The sequence below is a fragment of the Hyperolius riggenbachi genome, chromosome 2, assembly GCF_040937935.1.
Source record: "Hyperolius riggenbachi isolate aHypRig1 chromosome 2, aHypRig1.pri, whole genome shotgun sequence".
NCBI classification, from domain to species: Eukaryota; Metazoa; Chordata; class Amphibia; order Anura; family Hyperoliidae; genus Hyperolius; species Hyperolius riggenbachi.
Window position 1 is genome coordinate 105,515,451 of NC_090647.1, and position 21,571 is coordinate 105,537,021.

General features: G+C 42.8%; 1 protein-coding gene across 6 annotated transcripts in view; it reads left to right on the forward strand.

The window, feature by feature from the left end:
• ZNF385A (zinc finger protein 385A) overlaps positions 1–21,571 on the forward strand; it is a 502,107-nt gene that overhangs the window by 428,455 nt on the left and 52,081 nt on the right. The window lies entirely within an intron of this gene.

Consider the following 21,571-nt stretch of genomic DNA (forward strand, 5'->3'; position numbering starts at 1 on the left):
ACAGCTGACAGGCTTCTAACTGGTGGTGGTGACATTGCAATGCTGCAGGCACTTCATTTTTGTACGCGACATCAGTGTCATGTTAAGGTGACTTGATGGGTGCTGTCACACCCGAGTTTATTAATAGTTACTAGTTCGCTGGTAGTCATTCTCATCCTTTGGCTTAATATAACAATCCACATTGGAGATATTAATAGTACTGTGAGTTGGACCCTCCTCTTCCTGCAGACTAAGGCCTTGTTCCCAAAAATGTGGATGGCAATGCTTTTGGGGTGTGAAACGCAAGATAATCTGAATCAAAATCAATAGTCTGATGTTGACACTTCATGCGCTATGTAGCAGTGTGATGCGATAATGCACTGGTGCGTGCATTTACAGAAAAACCCAATGGGATTAGTAGCGCAATGCACGGGAACTCAGATGTGTGAGATTGTGGGCGTTGCATGCCGGCCACATGGCCATCTGCATTTACTAGTGTGACTGAGCCCTTATAGCGGCGTACACTAAATAAAGGCACCAGGAAATTTGGGTGCTGGGAAATAGGCAATAATAACGTTTACCAATATTCTACTAATTTACAGTGGATCGTAAAAAATCACCAAATGTTACTAATATTTTACTACAGCTAAACCTAACCCTGATCTTGCATAGAACCCTTCCCCCTCTGATACTTAACCCTAGCCACCCTCCCAGCCGATGCCTAGCCCTAACCACCCCACCACCTAACCACCCCTCCTCCCCATCCGATGCCTAATTCTATCCACACGCCACCAATGCCTAACCACCAATATCGTTTATAGTTGGAAATTAGCAAGCTGGAGGTGCCTGATAAGTAGGAGGCACAAACTACAGCTACAAATAGCGGGCACTGTTTGTAGCCATAGTTTGCATAGCAGACACCCCGGTGCCGAAACTTTCTGCACCCCTCTGGTATTTTTTTAAACATTTTTGGCAAGGCTTTTTATGCATGATTAATTTAATATTTAAATATTCAAAAAACAGATACGTGCCTGAACTTTGGTTTTAACCTCCTTGCCGGTCGAATTAATCCGGCAAGGAGGCAGCGCAGCACTTTTTTTTTATTTTTATTTTTTTAAAAATAATGAAGCGAGCCCAGGGCTCGCTACATGATAGCCGCTGAGCGGCGGCATCCCCCCACTCACTCCGATCGCCTTCGGCGATCAGAGTAAGCAGGAAATCCCGTTCAGAACGGGATTTTCTGCAGGGCTTCCACAGTCGCCATGGCAACCGGGCGGGATGACGTCACCGACGTCATGGAAGTCGTGGCGTCAGAGGGAATCCCGATCCGCCCCTTAGCGCTGCCTGGCACTGATTGGCCAGGCTGCGCAGGGGTCTGGGGCGGCTCGGCACGGTGGGTAGCGGTGAATCGGCGGCGAGCGGCGGCGATTGCGTACTACACGCAGCTAGCAAAGTCTAGCTGCGTGTAGGGAAAAAATTATGCAAATCGGCCCAGCGGGGCCTGAAAAAATCTTCCTGCGCAGGTCACCCCGAACTGAGTTTGGGATAACCGGCAAGGAGGTTAAGGTCAGGTTTACTTCTAGGACCTTGATCATTATAAAATAACACTGCTGACTACTATTCATTTTATAGAGATTTGAATAAGTTGTCTGATTTATGCATGCACAATCGTATAATACCATCTGGAGAAATTATCATACTGAAAACCAATTTCAGACTTTGGGCCTGATTCACAAAGCGGTGCTAACAGTTAGCACGCTGGTGAAAAGCCCTTTATCACGCCTAAACTCAGTTTAGGCATGATAAGTTTAGGTGTGATAAGTTTAGGCGTGATAAGTTTAAGCACCAACTGGGTTAGCACCACAATGCACAGCTGATCAAAAGTTTCGTGCTAGCAAAGTCTGGTGCACTTCGCATAGAGTTTAATGGCGCTGCTTTGCGTGCGGGACTTTGCGCGCGATCTAAACTTATCTAAACTTATCACGCCTAAACTGGCTTTTCACCAGCGTGGTGCAATGATTATCACGCCTAAAGTCTCTAACTAGGTTAGCACCGCTTTGTGAATCGAGCCCTATGAGTGAGTGTGAGCTCCTCTGAGGACAGTCAGTGACATGACTAGCAAAGTCTGGTGCACTTCGCATAGAGTTTAATGGCGCTGCTTTGCGTGCGGGACTTTGCGCGCGATCTAAACTTAGCATGCCTAAACTTATCATGCCTAAACTTATCACGCCTAAACTGGCTTTTCACCAGTGTGGTGCAATGGTTATCACGCCTAAAGTCTCTAACTGGGTTAGCACCGCTTTGTGAATCGAGCCCTTTGTGTTTTGGGGCTCCCTAGCATTTGCATTGGCTGCTACAGTCACTCTCCTGATGGATTGGGTGTCTACCCTCTTGCCTTGCAGCTTGGGGTTTTCGGTAAAGATGAGTCGTTTTTTCTTTCAATGAACAAGAAATGGAATTAGTGGGATTCAACCAGAATTTTTTCAGGGGGCTAATAGGATCTGGAAGCTAATAATGAATAACTGACTGTTGAATTCCTTAACCAGATTTGGGAGCTAAGGTTTAAATGACACCTGAAGCGAGAGGGATATGGAGGCTGCCATATTTATTTCCTTTTAAACAATACCAGTTGCCTGGTTATCCTTCTGATCTATTTGGCTGCAGTAGTGTCTGAATAACAGCAGAAACAAGCATGCAGCTAATCTTGTCAGATCTGACAACAATGCTGCATGCTTGTTCAGGGTCTATGGCTAAAAGTAGTTTAGGCAGATGATTAGCAGGATAGCCAGGCAACTGGTATTGCTTAAAATGAAATAAATATGGCACTTTTCACTTCAGCTGTCCTTTAACATTCAGTTTTATTAATGTATGAGGCTGTAAGCTAATTAAACATCAATTCCCAACTCTGATCAGTCCCATGAAAAGTTCCTGTTTAGTCCCCACTGATTTAATTTCTTGTTGAGGGGAGGGAGAGGTGATGGAAGTGTTAAGAAAAGTGAAATGCTTACCACTAGTTTTGCAACTGAATCCCATCAAGTGCACAATCTGCATAGATTTGCATGTTTTCCCTGCATTTGTAGGGGTTTTCTTACGGACACATTTTGGTATATAACTGGCGTCTTAAAACTGTCTGCTCCTCATGGGCAGGGATAAATGTGTATGTATCTCCGCCCCCAAGGATCTCACAACCTGAACTGTGTGCTCTTCATTCGTAGCACTATGTAGTCTGTAAAACCTACATAACGCGCTGCTGCTATATTTAATAGAATGTGTTCGACTTGTGGCAAGTGTGTAAGGTAACTTATGGATATTTAATCATAGCGGTTAGCACTTGCCTTGTGGCTTTGCCGAGATCAATTTGCAGACAGCATGCATCAGGGCTTAATCCTATTTTTATTCAGCCGCTAAAATTATCTTTTATTCACAAGTCCCCTTTACTTAACAAAATAATGATGCTGTTCTATTTATACCCGCACCCTCTGTTTGTGTGCTCCTGCGTGAAGACTGTAAAACTTGCTTTAATTACCTCCCACATTAACTCTCCGTTTTCTCACCGCGGTAAATGAGCTGCTGCGTATCGCTACACGCACTTTTATTTCCATTCTCCTCGCAAAGAAAAGCCCTGCGTCTACCTTCAGTCCTCAGCCCCCTCTTAACATGTGTGACACCGGGCTGCCGCTGCATTCTACTACGGAATGACATTTTTCTCAAGGATTTCTGATAAGCGTACAGTCTTAATTAAGTGATTTTGTCACGCATAAATAGATTCAAAGGGACTTACCAATCACTCCAGCCGCAGAAAGGCTTAATTGTGTGACAGTAATTTGGCGGATTAAAGGACGTGGGCATAATGGAAGCTCATTGACAGTATTTCAGGCTACATCGCTGGGTTACTAGTTCTTTACAGCTCCTGAGCTATTGTGAATCAGTCTCATACAAGTATTTGGCAACCTCTGCCAGTGTTCCTAGAACTGAACAATATTTATTGATTTGACAATGGCTCCCTGTGGCAGCGCAGCCCATCTCTGAGCACACAGCTGAATGGAATGCCTGGTGGCTTAGGAACCCGAGTGCACGATTGTTACTTTTTTTTTGTGCAATACTTCTGTTATTCTTTTAAAAAAGGACTAGGTCACCTGAGCACTGAAACAGAATGCGTTAACAGCAGGCTGTGTTCAGAGTGCAATGGAGTGGGATTCAAGAGGTGGGATGTGAAGGGACTCTTGAGAACATACTTTTTAAAGCGGGGTTTTCACCATAAAAATCAAATTTCAACAGCAACTGGTCTGAGTGTATTAAGTGATAAAGATGCTAATCCTGCATTCAAAACTTTCAAAACTTTTTTTTTGCTCCAGCAAATTCGATCGAAATGATCTAATGGACAGGAAAAATTGGTACATGTATGGCTAGCTTTAAAGCGGATCCGAGATGTAAAACTAACTATAACAAGTAACTTGTCTATATAGCGTATCTAAAGTTTAGATAGTTTACACAGCAAATCTAGCTGCAAACAGCTTCAATAGTTTATGATTATTTATTCCTGTGATACAATTAGGGCAGCCATGTTCTGTTTGTCACAAGCTGAGGGCTGGAGATGCTATCAGCTTGCCTGTGTGTAATGAGACAAATTCAGTCCCCCCTCCTCCTCCCCTCTGCCTCTGAAATCTCTGGCTAGTAACCTCTTCCTCCTCCTGCCCAGACTAAGCTCCCATAACTCCTTGCAACAGTGCCAAGGCACTCTAAAAAGCTGTGGGCAAGGCTTGTTTAGTTTATGGGGAATTAGAATATTAAAACAAAACAAAAAAAAGTATTTGGCTTAAGGAATGCCTTTTAAACTACGGTATATGAAAGGAACACAATTATGCAATGAGTAAAAGTTTATCTCAGATCCACTTTAATGTCCATGGGGTTATCTCAAGAGCCCATTGTAACTTTATTGTCACCCTGATGTGTTATCTCTGGATCCACTGATCATTGTGACATGCAGTTTTCTCTGAATGTCCCCTCAAAGCGTGTATTTGCCATAAATGCTTTATTTTGGGTTCCTGGGCTTATTACCGTGTTGCTGTGATAAAACAAGCATGTTCTGTAGTTTCCATTGCTGAGAAAGATGAGTCATGTTCTCTTCTCGTCAGAGGAGGCAGCATGATCGTGGCACCGGGTTCCCTGGCTGCTCCTAAGCCCTGATCTGCAGATAGTGCACACTGCACAGCAGCACACAAAGGTCTAATGCTACATACACACTTGAAAGATAAATGAAAGATATCAGACCAATTTTACCCCCTTCCATGTAGTATGAGAGCCACACCTACAGTCTATTATATGGAGCTGCACTCCCCATCAGATAGAAATCTTTGCAAGATGCTGCACACAAAGATGCCCGAACACATTCAAAAGATCATTATCTGCAAAAGATCTGTTCCTGCAAAAGATCTATTCCTGCAAAATGCATTCATAGTCTATGAGATCTGCAGATCCTCATACACACCTTGTTTAACAGACATTCATGTGCAGATCATCTGCAGATCAGATCCACCAGGATGGATTTTTTAGATCTGCAGATGATTGTCAGATATGCAGATGAAGTCTGTTAAACAAGGTGTGTATGAGGATCTGCAGATCTCAGACTATGAATGCATTTTGCAGGAATGGATCTTTTGCAGGAACAGATGTTTTGCAGATAATGATCTTTTGAATGTGTACGGGCATCTTTGTGTGCAGCATCCTCCAAAGATTTTTTATCTGAAGCGGATTTCAGTTCAATAGAATAGACTGTGTAGGTGTGGCTCTCATACTACATGGAAGGGGGTAAAATTGTTCTGATATCTTTCATTTATCTTTCAAGTGTGTACACACCATTAAGCTTTCTCCACACTTTAAATCTCTGTTTCCTGAAACTATTCTTGGTAAACCCTGCCTGTTCTGTTCTGTGGAGAGGAGAAGGGAGAGTATGAGGCACTCTGCTGTGGGAGTTTATAGTGCAGTTACTGCAAGAACTATAGAAGGCAGTCGTAGGCGATCCAACAGAATGGATCACTAAAGTACACACCCTCAATTTTGATTGGCCAATCATTGACCAATTTTACCACCTCCATGTAGTACGAGAGTTTCCCGACCTATTCTGTTCTTAGTATTCAAAATCTATTGGCCCTCATTCTACATGGAGGTGGCAAATTTGGCCAATCAAAACTGAAGGTGTGTGCCAGGCTTATCCTCCCTGGCATTCTGATTATGCGCAGCCGCACGGCTGCGCATGGTTTTTTAAACTTTTTTTTTTTAATCATGTAGCTAGCCTAGCACTAGCTACATGATACCCCCTCCCAGCCGAATTCCCCCCAACCTTCTGATCGCCGCCGACAATAATGGCCGTCAGGAGATCCCGTTCTGAACGGGATCTCCGTCAGGGCTTCCCCCGTCGGCATGGCAATGAACGGAATGACGTCATCGACGTCGTGACGTCATAGGGTCTCCCGATCCACCTCTCAGCGCTGCCTGGCACTGATTGGCCAGGCAGCGCACAGGGTCTGGGGGGGGGGTGCTCGTTACGCGGCGGATAGCGGCACATTGGCGGCGAGCGGCAGCGATCGTCTCCAACACGCAGCAAGCAAAGTGCTTGCTGTGTGTTTTAAAAAAAATGTTAAAATTGGAACACCAGGGCCTGAGCGGAACCCTCCGGCGTCTCTGGACGAGTTCAGCTCGTCCAGAACGCTAGGGAGGTTAAAGGAAATCCAAGGTGAAATGTTTTTTTTCCTCACCTGTGGCCTCTTCCAGCCCCTTGAACTCCATCAGGTTATACGCTAAAGCTGCTTTCAGAAGCTCCAACCTAAGCCGGGTCATGGGCTTCTGCGCATGTACGGACACACACATACCTGCCACGATTGCACTCCTGGCGCTGGGAGCGTTCTGTGCATGCGCAGTGCTATGCGCAGAAGCCCATGACCCGGCCTGGGCCAGCGAGCTTCCGAAACTGAATGCAGCTTGCTGGATGAGATCAGATCCTCAGCGTGGGACCTGATAGACTTCAATGGGATGGAAGAAGCCCCAGATGAGTATAAGATTCATTTTTTCACCTCGGATCTCTTTTAAAGAGGATTTGAGATGAAAAACTAACTCTAACAATTAACTTGTCTATAAATCTTATCTAAAGTTTAGATAGTTTACACAGCAAATGTAGCTGCAAACAGCTTCAATAGTTTATGATTATTTATTCCTGTGATACAATGAGGGCAGCCATGTTCTGTTTGTCACATTACACAAACAAGCTGATAGCATCTCCAGCCCTCAGCCTCCCCTCCTCCCTCTGCCTCTGAAATCTCTGGCTAGTAACCTTCCCCTCCTCCTGCCCAGACTGAGCTCCCATAAGCCCTTACTACAGTGCCAATGCTCTCTGGAAAAGCTGTGGGCGAGGCTTGTTTAGTTTACAGCAAATTAGAGTATTCAAACAAAAGTAAAAAAGTATTTGGCTTGAGGAATGGCCTATAAACTATATGAAAGGAACACAATTATACAATGAGTAAAAGTTTATCTCTGATCCACTTTAAGGACCTCCTCAAAAATAACAGGGAATAACTGTTGACACTGTTTAGCCACTGCTATGTGCTGACACGAGCCAGGAGAAAGCCGCATTGACCACTGCCAGTAAATAGCAGGCAACACTACTCTATAGCCACGTAGTTTATATGAAAGGTTTTTCTTTACACAGCTCTGCAGTCTCTGATGATTTTTAATTCAAAGGCACGATTTGGAAGCTATAAGTATGCCGGTATACAGTGATTAAGCAGTCTTCTGTTATTTTCTGGAAAACGTCTTAGTTTTAATGGCAATACTTAAAGAGACACTGAAGCGAAAAAAAATATATGATATAATGAATTGGTTGTGTACTATGAATAATTACTAGATTAGCAGCAAAGAAAAGATTCTCATATTTTTATTTTCACGTATATAGTGTTTTTTCTAACATTGCATCATTCTCTAATATGTGCAGATTACACAACACTCAGCATTCAAAATGATTCTTTCAGAGCAGTCTGTGAACTAATGACCTCTCCTCTGGCAGATAAAAAGTAAATACTTAACTAACAGTTGAGATAATAAAAGTCAGAAAACAGCCCTCTCCACGACTTTGAAAGTCGTAGAGCTTAATGGCTTTTTTGTATAGAGATAACAACTGGAGTTTCTTAATTCTTCCTGTACTGGAAACAATTTGTATCTGATCTTAATGTTTTATTTCTTAGCTGTATTACACATACAAATCATAATATCATATTTTTTTTCGCTTCAGTGTCTCTTTAATCATTTTCTTTTTTAATGATTCTTCTGTTACTGAAGCATCAGCGTTTAATTAAAAAGATTTTTGTTATGTTTTTAAATAAAGATTTTTGGTAGATCATTTATTGCAAACCATGAAATCCTTACTTTTCTGATGTGAGAACAGAACAACTCGAGAATAAAAGCAGGAATACTCTGGAGCTGCTGGCGTGTTTAGCTGCAGAGTCGACATGCCAGTTTCCGGTGACTGGGCTTGTGTATGCCTATATTATTATTGTTGAGTTAGAAGGGACAACCTATTCCGTTGCTAGGTTAATGAAAGTCAATGGAGGTGATCCCACAGTAGCGAATGCGATTTGTCAAAATTGTAGTCGCAGTGCCTGCAGCATATTTGAAGTATTTGGGCTGCAACACAAAGTATAGGATCAAAATCACTTTTCAATCGCTGTACGGAGTGATTTTGCAGCAGTTTTACTACCAAATCTGTGCAACATTGCAATTGCTGTACAAATTGCTTGCTTTAAATTTAAAAAACCCTAGGAATCACTCTGAAAATAACGCAAAAACCACTACCAAACGCGTTCAACGATTGCCATTTGCGCTTTCTGTGTTGTCCCAGCCCTAAAGGTGGCCATTTACTATATAATGCCCTGGATGAGCGATCAATTGTCCAATTTTGATCATTATGATCGATCTGAAAGAATTGTGCAGGCCCAAGAATGGTGGAAAAACTGCTAACCAATCCGATCAGATTAATGGAAATGATCTATTTTTCAGATCAATTCCATCAATCTGATCGGATTAGTTAATACTTTTCTGCCTGTTAGTGGGTCCGAACATTCATTTTTGATTGATTAATGATGGAATCAGATCATTGATTGTGCAGGATATTGTATCCAAGCGCCCCTTTTTTCCCTGCATTTTCTCCTGGTTTGTAATAGCTATAGGAGCTGACATGATCCCCACTCCCCTTCTAGCTGCATTTATTTATCCAGGGGAAGGTGGGAAGATAGCATCTGTGACTTCTCTAATCTCTTTGAAGCATCATATCCTATCTCCCTAACCCCCCCCCCCCCCCTCTTGCTGATGAAAGCTTTTTCTCAATCTCTGCTAATGTGTGCAATAAAATAATTATATCAGTCCTTATCTGCCTGAAATTTCTGTGGTCAGGCAGACAGGCATTGGAAGTAGGGTTATCAAGGCTTCTGCTGAACTTTTAAATGTAAAAAGAAGAGGTAAAATTGAAGTTTTCTTAATATTGTGCCATATTGTTAGAATGCATTTTTAATGGTGTATTAAAATGCCATAGGTGCTTAAAATGGTGCTTAGGTTCCCTTTAAGCAGTTATTCCCATAAGGATCAATACAAGAGCCCTTGCCATCGATTGTTTATTTTAGAGACTATCAATGACGTGAAAGAATATTAACTTATGTCAGTCACAGCTGATACAAACATCTGTTCTGGCAGCAATGTTATGCCATTAATTGTGCTGCATGGAGGGGTCGGACCACGCATGCACTTCCGCATGTTCCAGGGCAAGGTTTAGCAGTTATGTCTGTAGTCTGTACATCCCCTGCCGACATCTGTGAATGAGCATGTGTGTGAGTATGTACCGGATGGTAGCGGATGAATTGGTCTCCGAGAATGATTGTTTGCCTGAGATTGTCTCCCAGTAACGACTTTCCTCTTGCATGTGTGTAGCTACTTTGTGAAAAGGTAGCGTGTGTCCATTTTTCATTGCCATAAAACCGAAGCTTATGGAGTAAAATGTGTATAAAGGAGACCTTGCGTAATGTTCACATAAAAATGTTAAACTCTCCATTTAGGTCATCATTAGCAGCTGCGGGTTGTGGCTCTGTGGTTTGTGTCCTGTGCCGCAGCTGCCAGGAGATGCAAAGTGAATGGTCGCTCCCGGCCTAATCGAGATTATTAAGTACTTAAAATGATATTCCACCATTGTTTAAAAAAAATAAGTAAAATCTGGCATCTTTGAATGCCATTCTAGCCATTTCTGTAGTTTAATGGGTTTTTTTTTAAATGACCTTTCAGTTCTAGTCACCTATCGATGCCTGAAGTGGTCTGTCAGCTTAGTCTGCAGATTTCTGTGCAGCCATTAAGCAGGTACTTTCTTCATGTTCTGTCTGAAGTACAAGCTGCCCATTAACGCGTCAAGCATAATTAGCTGCGCAGTGATGGGAGAGCTGCAGCTCTGGAGAAGTAATCCGCTAACTTGCACACCTTCTAGCCTTTCTGCTGTTAGTAATCCAGTATGAAGCCTGTCGGGGTCTATGTAATTGCACTTGAAGTAAAATAACATTTCTTCTAATGTAAAGATCTGAGCTGAGAGGCTGCCTTTTTTATCTATAAAAATGGAATATCACATTATTGACCAATTTCAAGGCTGTTTCTGAGCACAAGCCATCCAGGCAAAAGCCTGAAGTGCCTCATTGTGTAAAAGGAGCTATACTGTATATACTTGAATATAGCCTGACTTAGCTAGTAGCCAAAATGTTGGGGGGGGGGGGGAGGGGGTGGCTTATATTCAAGTCAGGTGTGTGAAACTCCATATACAGTGCATGCATTGGAAGTGTGCTTGTATCTATAGTTGCCTCTCCGCATTCCTGGCAGTTGTTTTGCTGTCCTTGCATCTGTGTACTTGCTGCTAGAGGTCTAGACTTTACCGTCTGCAACGTTTCTCGTTCCAGGCAGCCATCTTACTCTCTCCTTTGCAGCTCTGTACTCCTAGAGGTCCAGACTTCACTGTGGTCACATGACAGTGAGGCCTGGAGCTCTAGCAATGAGTACAGAGCTGCAGAGACGGGAAAATGGCTGTTGGGAACAAGGGCTGTGGATTCAGAGTCGAGGACTCGGAGTAATTTTGGGGAGTCGGAGTCTGTGTTTTCATAAACTTAGGAGTCGGAGTAGGGAGTCGGAGTCAGATGATTTTTGTACCAAGTCCACAGCCCTGTCAGGTATTAGACTAAGGAGTCTGAGCCATTTTGGGTACCTGGAGTTGGAGTCGGAGGTTTTCTTAATCTGAGGAGTCTGAGTCGGATGATTTTTGTACCGACTCCAAAGCCCTGCCGGGAACGAGGAGAAGTAATTATAGATACAAGTACGCATACAATGCAGACTTTGCTCCATGTACTGAGAGGAAGGCTATGGGGAGACATTGTGGGTTTGGCTTATGCTCAGGTCACACATATTTACTGGGAGGTTTTGCAGCCAGTGTGTGTGTGTAGGGGGGTGGCTATACTCGGGTGGGCTTATACTCGAGTATATACGTCATGGAATTCTGTTTCAGGCAGACTGTAGCGCACAACACAGCAGGGCTGTGGAGTCAGAGTTGGAGTCGAGGAGTCGGAGCCGGGGCAATTTTGGGCACCCGGAGTCGGAGTCGTTGATTTCATAAACTGAGGAGTCGGAGTTGGATGATTTTTGTACAAAATCCACAGCCCTGTTAAGTATTAGATTAAGGAGTCGAAGTCGAAGTCATTTTGGGTACCTGGAGTCTGAGTTGGAGTTGGAGTCGTGGTTTTATAAACTGAGGAGTCGGAAGATTTTTGTACCGACTCCACAGCCCTGCAACACAGTGTATTCCCCACTCACCTTCTCCCCTCCGTTCTCCGTAGAGATGCATTTGTATGTAAGGAGGAGGGTCTCAGAGCATATGCAAGGAACACCGAATAGGTCAGAAACGGCCCTGACCATTATTAATAGCTCATTCGGCTGTATGTGAGGGTCAGCTGGGTGACAGAGTAGAATTTCTGCTAGCTGTGTATTACTGCTGTCATGTAAATCAATGGGCTGTGCTAATAGGATCCAGCGATGATCTAATATACATAACACTGTGGCCTGCACTAGTATAAATATTACAACAGAGAGCTGATGGTGTAGCATGATAAGGCATGCCTATCACACAAATCAGCAGCAGATGTTCCTGGGATGTTCCACTGGCGGCCATTTTGCTGAATGCATTGTTTCTTGGTGACTTTAGTTCTTGGGAAATTTTGAGGCTGCCCTATCTGAATCAACATTCAGAAATGTCAGACTTAAAACTTCCAAGGAACTAGCTATGGATACATACTGACACCCCAAATCAGACACTCAGTTTTATATGCTGTTAATTAAACATTATTATAAACTAAATATGCTTAAAAAAATAAAGAAAAGTTGTATCTTTTGCAAAATAGAAAAAGAAATACCTACTGCACAAACTCGTATATCCTCCTATCTTCTGCAGCGACATACAGCAGCCAGCTCACTTTCAGTCATCCTCAAACACTCCCCTTTTAGTCACATCGTCCTTCAGGGGAAGAGTGAATGGTCTATCAGTTGAAGCCACACCTGCTGACTGAGGTGTGACTTGAAACTGACTGTGGTGGGCGTGCAGGCAGCTGGTGATTGCTGAAGAATAGATAAGAACCTATGAATTGCTTGATTACTTTTATTTTGCAAAAACTTTATTTTTTAGAGGACCTTGTTATGTTGAATTAATTTTAAACTATGTTGATTTAAAGAGCAACTGTAATGACATATAGTCGAATGGAGAAAATTATTCAGGATACCCACTTTTACTTTAAATATTGTGGTTTCAGCATCAGTAACACTTCCTATAGCTTTATATTGCTGTATATTGGTATGTAGTCCTGCCCTCCCATTGAGGCTTAGCCTAGGTTGTTTATTATGCGGAATTCACCTCCCCAGAGCATTCTGGGAGACTAAGACAAAATTTATTTTTTTTACTGGCTTTAGAACTCTCAGTAAATGAACATTCCTGTGATAAATTTTAGAAAGTAAAACGGGGTGAGGAAAAATTTTACATTTGATTACAGTTCCTCTTTACTATTAGAATATGCTTTAACTTGGACATTAAATTGCACACTTCATAATAGTAGTGCAGCTAAATGCATTGATTTGTATTTATTTATTAAATAGTCTATTATGCCCTGGCTCTTTGTAATACCATTTATCCATGATACAGTAAATCCCTGAAGGCTATAGTGTTAAATCTAGTGTCTGCATAAGATTTGCTACAATGAGCAGAATCTGAGCTACAGATGATGGAGACTCAGGCCTAGACACACTTGAGTGATGACCCCCTGCTTCCCATAGCCTTGGTGATATGTGGTTACCCCTCATGCGTGCAGACACAGAGATGATTGTGTGGTCACCTCTCCCTAGTTTAGTAGTACTCTCAGGTGCATATATCAATCATAAATGGATCGAAATCGATATTTACATTTCCTATCTGATGACTTGCTGCCAGTCGTCAGGCAAGAAGTGATTATATCTGAGGAATGGGTCTTCACAGGGACTAAATATAGGTATGTATATAATCTTGCTTCCGAGGCTAAAATACTGTACAATTAACTTTACTTTGTGTCTGTGAAGTTGCATTCCTCAGATCTATCCGCTTCCTGTCTATAGAATGGCAGCAAGTCTACAGACAGGAAGTGGTAATATCTTTGAGAAGAAGTAAAGGTATGTAGCTAATCATGCTTCTAAGGAGAGCGTGCAAACATCTCTTATTCAAAAAGACACCCAGGCCCATATGCAATTCACCTTTTGTCCTAGGAGATTATTTTCATATTCTGTTTAAAATAACTTTTAAGAAGGTGAAGGAGTAATAGAGGGATGAGGGATGTCAGGTACAGTGGAGGAGGGCCAGGCTAAGGGTGGACTGGCAGGGTGGTGGGAAACGAAAAGTGGTAAAGGAATTAACAGCTCTTATTCGGATTTTAAACATATTATACTTTTGCTGTGGGTACCATCTTTGTTTGGATTTTAAGTATGGTATTTATGCTTCTGCTGTGAGTTTCATGTATGTCTAAATATGGATAATTGTTCTCTTCTGTCTGTTCTTATATGGAATATATATATATAAATAAAGAATAAAAAAAAACATAACTTTTAAGCATTTACCATTGAAAAAGTACTCAAAAGTTGGTGAAAAAGTACTTTCAAAATTATTTTGAGTATTTTCTTGCTTATCCGTAAGCCCCAGAGTCAGGGTTCTCTTTTAAGGACTCAGCAAATGGCAGGCAATGACTATAAGAGAAAGGCAGATGTTTAACTGGGGTAGCATAGAAGTTCATCTTAGATCCGCATAAAACTCAAGTACAAAAGGACAAGCCAGTGACCTGACTGGAGTCTCAGATATAGACGTTAGAAAGAAATCTAACCATTTTTCCAGCTGGGAGTCGGCGTCAGCCCTGGTTCCTCACTGCCAAGTGTGTCCTGATACCCCTTCTGCTGGTCCAGAGCAGAGCAGCGCACATGCACAGCACAACGCTATGGCCTTAGAAGCTTTTAAATACTATTTACGAGAGTTTACCTTTATCTTGTTAACTACATGCCACTTAAGTAATAAAATAACGCTGGAGGACCTGCTGACATGTCAGCTCAGTTAAACATATAATTATACACCATATATATAGAATACATTTCTATAATTGTATGCAGAGTAAATGTGCATTACTTGTGCCATCCCACAATAAAAGATCTCCGGGGCTATGTCATGCGCTGGCTGGTGTTTAGAAGCGTTTAGCTCTTTATCACTTGATGGTGGCTCAAGCCACAGTTTACTTGTGGTGATGAATAGATGCTTTTTGTCATATGTATCTCATGAAGCATAATTATGATTGTGATTGAATCTGTGACATCCAGAAATGAGCCTGTTTTTCTCCTCCTGTTGGCTGGCCCTGTAGCGCCACGGATCTGGCCTCTCTGGCTCTGCGGCGGCTGACAGATTCCCCTCTGCCCCAGGAGGCTTGTGCTGTGTTGTGGATAAGTCCGGCCAAGATTTTTTTCGGAGGCGACTTCCTGTTAATCCCCAGTTATCTAAACACTGAGCCGAGGCAGCGTGGGGAGATATTAAGCGTATGTCGACTTAATGGCAGCCAAAAGGGAAAACTGCTCTCTCCTTCTGCTCTTCCACTGCTTTTCTTTTCTTTTTTGCTTTTTGTTCCCATCATCTTTTTATCTCTTTCAGCCTGGTGTCCTCTAGCTCTTATCTCTCTTCCATATGTTCTTCCCCTTTATATTTAATATATAACCATTGTGTTGCTTTTTATGCCTTTTCATTTACAAAGTCATTCACTCCATTCACACCCGCTTTAAACTTACCATCTGATTATTTTCACAGTGTTTATATAGTGCTGACGTCTTCTGCGATGCTTTCCAGAGTCTATAGCCATGTCCCTCAGTGGACCTCACAATCTAATCCCTACCATCGTCCTAGTCTAATGTCTATCATAGTCTAAGGCCAATTTTGGGACAAATTAATTAATTTAAAAGCATGACACTTAAATATCGCAGATAGTGTCATAGAAAGCTTCTGCAGATAAAAATCCTATTATAAAATGTGGCTATGTGACTTAAACCAGCAGAACTGTGTTAACTGCTGGCTACAGTTTGGGGCTGTGTTCTGCACAGATGCCTTGCGAGCCTGCAGGCCAGTGACACATTCTGTTGTTATGGAGGGAGGTGTGGAGGTGGGGCAGCACATGACAGAATGGGAGGTATAAGGAAGAGAACAATGGCCTTGGCCTCAGGAATTTAGATCTCTCGGTGATGCTTCAGGGCCGTCGTACACATGCAGAGGAGGCCGGTCTGAAGACTATGCACCATGTAGCAAAGGAAATCTGAGACGAGGGAAAGAAGTTCAGCTTCACTTCCCTAGGGTTTCTTCCACAAAGCAGGTGGTTTTGGCACACCGTGCCAAGCGCCAAAACTAGGCGCCACCATAGCAGTAATGTTATACTGAGTGGGGCGCGTACAGGTAATTCAGGCTTCTGGTGATCTTCGGACCCTGAATTACTCGTCCTACCGAGTTGCTACAACTCGGATGGGGAATAGTATTTAATGCTGCCGGGATTAGAGCGGCAGCAGGGTGAGCCGTCATTCGGCACACCCTGCTTCCAGCTCACCAGCGGTGCACATGTATGCTTCTTCCAGCCCCCCGCAGACTATCAGGTCCCTGGCTGTGTTTCCAATCCTTTCCAGTGTGCCACTGCCCCCTCCATAAGGTCCGCAAGTTGCGTTAAGTCTCGCCCTCCTAAATTGCACTCCTGTATCTCTTCTTTATGAACTGCGCATGCGCAGAGCGCTACCAGTAACTGGAGCACAATGAAGGAGACATGCATCGGGAGTCATGCAAGCGTGACTTGCGGATCTTTCAGAAGGGGCAGCAGAGCGCTGGAGTGCGACGGACCTGATAGACTTCTGGGGCTGGAAGAAGCCACAGGTAAGTTAAACTTTCCCTCAACCCGGGTATCCTTTAAGGATGGAAAGCTGCTATGGAACTGATGGTGCTCTCAGTGTTGTGGATCTCTGCTATCGGTACATTAATGAATGAGAGAATTTTCCAGGCATGCACTTATGCTATACATCACAGTATTGCTGCAGGGAAGGGTCTGAAGCCAAAGATGACATACAGGCTAACCCTGGCTCAGCTTGTGATCGCTCTCATCACCTTCACCACTGCCAACAATAACCATTTGTATCTGAACTGCACTAATAGAAGCCAGACCATGATAGGAGTGTGTGCAGTGACTGATTCATGAATGCTCGTCTGCCTGTTTGTTTGCACACATACATTTATTGCCTGTGTACATCAGCATACACAGAGCTAGAGTTTTATAAACAGTAAGCAGCCATGTGACCAGTGGAAATGGGATTGTGGTCTCGGGTTGTTGACCTAACATTAAAGGCGATAAAAATAGTTTATATAGCGTTCCCTGGTTGTATATATAACGTTTCATACCCCCCAGTTATTCTCACACACATATATACACACGGATAGAGGCCCATTACAAACGCCTCAGCTTGTCAGTTTACAGTTTCAGCTATGGAGAGCCCATCAGATGTCTCAGCTGCTTGTAGATGCCTCTGCAGTGCTTTGGAAGCAAGAGGTCCTATTAATCAATAGGGAGAGATTCCAGTGTGACAGGTGGGGCTGGGAGAACTTCATATGAGGCCACAAGGGACAAGGGAACATGTCAGAGTGCTGACTCCAGGTCATGCAGCTTCCAATTCATCCAACGTCTTCCTCGCTAGATAGTTTACAACATATCTGGAGAGCTCCAATCAATAGACAGAACCACAGAATATCACAGTGCTCTACTGCTACAGAATATCACTTCTCACACCCAAGGTGGTTTTAAACCTTAAACAACTCCGCTCTCTACCATAGTCTGAATGATTTCTTTTTCAGTCCTGAGGGATACATTCCGAGCTGTCATCAGAGACCAGATATATAACAGAGCACAGATCTTTGTTGCTGCAGTTTGGTGATATCACCGTTACTTCATACATTACAGATGTCAGCTCAGCTTTACACAACCTTACTACTTATACTACGACACCCCAGCATGGTGGCTAGTGTCCCTCATTGTACAGTCTTCTGTTGTGAGACTATGCAGAGTAGGTATAACATGTTCCAAGCGATACAGAATCACCATGCAACTTTTCATATAATCACAATTGTACCTAAAGGTTAACGTATTAGTGCACATCATAAATGTGTGTGTAGAATAACTTAAAGTAAACCCTTAATAAATACTACAATACACTTGTATTACAGTACTTGTTTGAGCCTCAGTTAACTCATAGGCTGGTCAACCACAGTATGTACAGAATAAAGGTGACCTCACACCATATAATTAAAATATCCAATTTTTCACCAATTCGATATTTTGATTGGTTGCCCTGAAAAATTGAGAGCTTTTCTGTGTTTTAGATTGATAAATCCGATCAAATTTCAAGTTTTTTTTCGATTTCTGGAGATTGGACGTGTTGGAAATTTCATACCAACTTTATCAAGAATTGTATGGTGTGTGATGGATTGTCAATTACTTGATGTACAGTTCCACTCATTTTTTTCTCAGCTTTCAATTATTTTATTCATGGTTGGGGAAAATTGTCCCAAAAATGTATTGCTATTCATGAATTGAGCAGATATTTTAAAAAAAATTGTATGGTGTGTGGCCACTTAAGCCATAACATAACTTAAGCCCAATCACCCGCACTTGTGTCATGTAACAATACTGTGTCGGACTCGGCACCATGACAAAAGTTTTATGAATCAATAATTGTTCTGAATGTTGCTTCTGCAGGGTTTCCATACATATATTTTCCATACTTTCACTGTGTTTAACTCCCAAAATGGGAGGCAAGTGCACACACCTCTCCTATCAGGGTGTACCTATTGGTCTACCTATTTTATGGCAATCACAGATGGTTAGGGTGAATAGGGTGGAGAATCCTTGGTTCCGGGTTCACCTAATATAGTACATTTTGTTTAGTTAGAAAATAGTGGCTGGAAAGTGTACTGGTTAAAGGCTGTGCCTCTGACTCAGGGGACCTGGGCTCTTCCTGTTCAGTAAGCCAGCACCAATTCAGTAAGAGCTGGTTTACACTACAAGCGCTGATTAAGAACGAGTGATTTCAAAAAGTTTCTAAAATCACATTGCTCAAGTGAGAACACACACATAGGATTACAATAGCAAGAGATTTTCAAATCACAAGCACCTAGAAAAAGCTCTTGCAGCGTGAACTGGCCCTAAGGAGGCCTTGGGCAAGACTCCTTAACACTGCTACTGCCTATAGAACGCGCCCTAGTGGCTGCAGCTCTGGCGCTTTGAGTTTGCCAGGATGATAGAAATTCCTATTGTCCTGCATGGTTAGGGTTAGGGCTTGTTTCCACTGCAGAATTGCCACTGTTTACATAGTAGCTTCCCAGTTCAGCAAAGTAAATTTTTGTAACATTATACTAGTGGCACCTTTCATGTGTTTTTGAGATTTCTTACAAGCATTCCTCTAGGGATGATTACATCATTTCCTGTTTGCATATCATAGTGGCATTTTCTAATGTGGGGAAAGTGTGTCTAATGGAAGATTAACGCATGGAAAATACAAAGTGCACTTTTGAAATTGTAGTCCTTGAAGCCTGCTAAAATCCCCTGAAGACAAACTCCAGCATGAGTTATGGTCCTGACCTGTGGAACAGACAAGTAATCCATCCTATTAGGACTTCATTTACACTCACAGGTTTTTAGGGTAGGAAATGGAACGTTTTATGCCCTTTAAAACAGCTTCCTATGTAAACCTATGGGCCATACATATAGAGCGTTTAGGAATCAATATGGTTAACGGTGTTTTAAAAAAATGCAACCCCCTTCTGACGGGGTAGTGTTGGGGGGATAGCGTTTTTTTAGCACTACATGTTATTTTCCAGGCTTCGGCAAGATTAGTAGTGTAAACCCAACCTTAAAGTGAAACCAAACTGATGAGATAAACAACTTTATCTATCCTCCTACTCCAACAAAATACATTTCCCAGAGATTTATTTTATGCTTAAAAACGTAAAAAGTAGATGTAATATTTTAATGTCTCTGCTCAATGACCCAGTCTTTCAAGTGTCCCAGAGCTAAAATCTATGAACTATTGACTTTTCTTTTAATATATTCCCTGTACTCAAAAGCTACTCTCTGCCAGGCAAGAGTTATATGGCTGCAATTCCTTATCAGTGAGAGTTACCCTATTGCCCGACTGGGCAAGAAACTGTCACTTGCAGGCCTGAAAGTTCTTTCAGACAGAAAAAAAACAGTTTAATTATTTGTATTCTTTTACACTGTACATACACATATCTATCTCCTCATGTCACATGTCACCTCAGGTACTCTTTGAAGGAAACCAGAGATGATTATAGTCTTAGTAAAAACTGCCAGGACAGGACATTAGAGCACAAAAGGTCGAGTTCTGAAAATGAGTATTCGCTACCACAAAGCCACGTACACTTGTAAAAGATGTTGTGACAGCGCTCCTCTTGATTTCTGAAAACTAAACAAAAAGCTACACATAGTGCATTACTGTAGTTTCATGTTGCAGGCAACACACATGCCACCCAAAAAGTGCAGAAGTGATTCAATGTGTTCCACTCTCAGTGATAAAACAAGCACCCCTCCAATGTAGCAGCTCACCAGATGGACACCACCTCAGAGTCCAGGTGGGTCTAGCGCAGGGGTCCCCAAACATTTTGTGTCGAGGGCTGGGTCAACATACTTCAGACTGCTGGGGGGCCGGAGTATACATAAAATGATGTAGAAGTCTTTGCGGACCAGACAGTGAAACATACCCAGATGACAACCTGCAGTCCAATTGGACAAAAGTGTCACCTAATGGGGAATTTGATTGGAAACCAGCGAATTACTGCTTTCTGGCTTCCATGTAGAAGGCTGGTGCCAGCACTGCTATTCTAAATGTAGACCAACAATATTTAAAGATGTAGCTGACTGCATCTATAAGTAATACATTTTGTGTGTGGGGGGCCGGTAAAAAAGCCTCAGGGGGCCGCATTCGGCCCGCGGGCCTTAGTTTGAGTACCACTGGTCTAGCGCATAGCCTTAGAGGTGCGGAGCCAGGAGCGTCTGACGTCACTGGGCAGCGGGAAGTTCGCACACTAAGAGGAACGAGCCTGAGCGGAGGGTCGGGATGCCGGCGCCGCCAGAGAGTGAATGATATTGCTGGGCTGTGATACCCGATATGCCCTATATTCATCTATCCACGTGAGGATTAATCTATTAAGGCTGTATTACGCTATATTATTTTTATCTTTTTTACATGTGGAATTGTGCAATAAATTCTGGATTTATACGTTTTTTTTGAAAACGGAGCTGTGAAGGCTGTGATTTAAAGTTTGCCGCTCCAAGGCTATGCGCTAGACCCACCTGGACTTTGAGGTGGTGTCCATCTGGTGAGCTGCTACATTGGAGGGGTGCTTGTTTTATCACTGAGTGGAACACATTGAATCACTTCTGCACGTTTTGGGTGGCATGTGTGTTGCCTGCAACATGAGACTACAGTAATGCACTATGTGTAGCTTTTTGTTTAGTTTTTAGATATCAAGAGGAGCGCTGTCACAGAGATGATTATGAAAAAAAAAATACATACCTGGGGCTTCCTCCAGCCCCCTCCGGCGTGATCGCTCCCTCGGTGTCGCCCTCCGCCTCCTCGATCTTCCGTAAGCGGCCCCAGTATCTTGGCCAGTGGGGGCTTACTGCACATGCAGCACTCCAATCGCTGGGAGCTTTCTGCACCTGCACAGTACTACTGCACATGCACTGACTGGCTGAAGATACCAGGACTCCTTAGAGAAGATCCAGGAGGCTGAGGGTGGTGCCAAGGGAGCAATCAGGCTGGAGGGGGCTGGAGGAAGCCACAAATCTGTATGAATTTTTGTTTTATATTCATCTCTGGTACACTTTAAAGACCGTTAGAGAGTGTTGGGTCAAACTTGACTTTTACAACCAAATTAAAATGT